The sequence below is a fragment of the Pseudochaenichthys georgianus genome, chromosome 7 (genome assembly GCF_902827115.2).
Source record: "Pseudochaenichthys georgianus chromosome 7, fPseGeo1.2, whole genome shotgun sequence".
Taxonomy (NCBI): Eukaryota; Metazoa; Chordata; class Actinopteri; order Perciformes; family Channichthyidae; genus Pseudochaenichthys; species Pseudochaenichthys georgianus.
In genome coordinates, this window is record NC_047509.1 from 41,463,555 (window position 1) to 41,465,983 (window position 2,429).

Here is a 2,429-nt window from a genome sequence, read left to right on the forward strand (position 1 = left end):
TGGGCCCCTACACACAGCGGCGTGTTGACGCTTCTGCGCATTCACTTTGAATGGGGTGATGTCACGCTTAGCCGAACTGCATTGTGGGAGCAAAGCATAGCTTTCATGTGATTGGTTGTTGGTCTATCTTCAGACATGCCCGCCGGCAAGTGCCGCCGTTTGTAGGGGCTGTTACACTGTAGGTGTGCCGCGTTTGGGGGTGCTGCAGCCCCTTCCCGCGTCCATGTTTATTCCACATGGTTACTGAAATGTGAATGAATATTTAGTGCTCAACACTGAAATTATATTTGTGTTGGCCTGTGAATATTGTTACGTTTTCCAATGGCTTGGAAATGCAAACTTTGTGCTGCTGTCTTTGATACAAGGGCAGAGTTACTTGAACCTGTTGGAGAGATCCTGGAATGCTGATCTGCCTTGAAAATGGAGTCACAGGTGAAAATATTTTATTTATTACAACTATATAATTATTTTGTGTGCCTTTTGTCACTGATAACCTCGACATGTTTACTCAGATTCATGTTATGTTTCTGTTTATCTCTGGTGCCTTCAGTCCACATATACATTGTACTGTGAATTAAATAGTCATTTTATATTTTAGCAGAGTTTCACAGGATAACAAACCTCAACCTGAAGAACCACTTCTATGCGGAGTTGGATAGACATGTCCTCCATCTTAGGAGCCTGTTCAGGAAGAAGGCGGCAAGCAAGGAAAGGAAACTGAAGTTCTGGATCAGCTATTTGCCTCCTATGACCTCCAGGTGAGTCGGTTATGCCTCTTGGTGTTTTGTTCTCATACTAGAGTGGATTATCTTTGTCAAAATGTTAATCTCTTCAGTCATGGAAGAGCACTTTCTTGTGATATCAATTGTTGTGTGGTTATACTGTTTAGCATCCAAAGTAAAACAAAGATATGTTCTCACACTCAAGGAGCAAGGTGACGTCCATGTCCGACGTGCTGCTGTCCTCCGTGCTCTGCCTGCATATCTGCATGAAGATGACTCCACGTTTCTGAGGCTGTGGCATGTAAGTCAGCATAATAACTGTTTTCAATGTATGTGACAGATCATCCAAAAATATAGTTTATCTTGTTACATTGTTTCAGGAGCTCTATCGCAGGTAGACAATTATTTGAATTTTTATAGTGAAAAAATGATAATAAATGATAGATTGAGTTTGAAAAAGTATGAACTGTCCTGGTGTCATCGAAGCTTGATTCTGTCACTGAGGTGTTAATCAAACATTATCTCTTGTGTTGCTCACATCCCGTTCAGGGTCTAGTTCCAAGATTTGAATATTGCCATAAGAATTGTAATTATTGTAAGGTACACAATGGACATGTTGAATATAATCTCCCTTTACTTCAACACTTCAGAAGTGTTGAATATGATTTCTACTTTAGGATTTATTTGAAATTAAGCTCTTTAGGTTTCAGTGTAAAAAATGGGCTCACGTGATTTAATAAAATACACAATCATGAGGGCTTTCTTTCCTGCAGCATCAGTGTTCAATACAAAATAATTTCTAGTGTTCCCCATATTTTTTTGTATGTGTAGTAGGGAGAGTTTATCTGTTCTTGTCATCAGGTGGAGCAGTCTGATGATCCAGACACAGAGGACATCGCGGTTGGACTTCTCATGATCAGTGCCAGGTCAACAGACACCACGCTCTTCTGCCCAGAGAGCATCGCTGTTGTCATTGAGGGTAACGGAGTTATCCAACTCCCCACACTGGCTGCCGCATTCATCCTGCTTTTTGCACTGACCTTTGCCCTGCATCTGAGCTACCCAAAAGACTTGGTCAACACTTTTGACTTCACCCAGAAAGTGTTGATGGGCCTGGATGAGGGGACCTTGAAGCCCAGGGTGTTGAGCCTGAAAAAGCTTTTGGCAGTTTAATCCTACCAACAAAGTTGCACTTTAACAATCTCACACACACACACACACACACACACACACACACACACACACACACACACACACACACACACACACACACACACACACACACACACACACACACACACACACACACACACACACACACACACACACACACACACACACACACACACACACACACACACACACACACACACACACACACACACACACACACACACTGTTCTCCTCTGTTTACATCCTGCTGCTTTACATCTGTGTTCTGTTGTGTTCATTGACAGATTTGTTACTGTTCAGCTTCAAGTTGAAGGACTGTTCGTAGATGTTGTTTTATACTTTTATATGTATTGGGTCTTTATGGTCCATGTGTTAAATTAATACGCAGAACTGTTCCTGAAAATTGTGTTCACTCATAAGTGATGGTTAAAATACACACAGATATTTCTCAAGGCCCTCGCACTGTTTTTAAGGTGTTTTTTAATTTATTTAAGAGTTAGATATATTGAATTTGTATTGTGCTAAAAGGCATTG

The 2,429-nt window shown here is 41.3% G+C and overlaps 1 long non-coding RNA gene across 1 annotated transcript; it reads left to right on the plus strand.

Moving 5' to 3' along the window:
- The first annotated feature begins 616 nt into the window (after window positions 1-616).
- LOC117449100 (uncharacterized) lies at window positions 617-1,623 on the plus strand. Its single transcript, XR_004552445.2, has 3 exons — window positions 617-758; window positions 928-1,023; window positions 1,584-1,623. It is a non-coding gene; the product is annotated as an uncharacterized lncRNA (long non-coding RNA).
- Window positions 1,624-2,429: the final 806 nt, after the last annotated feature.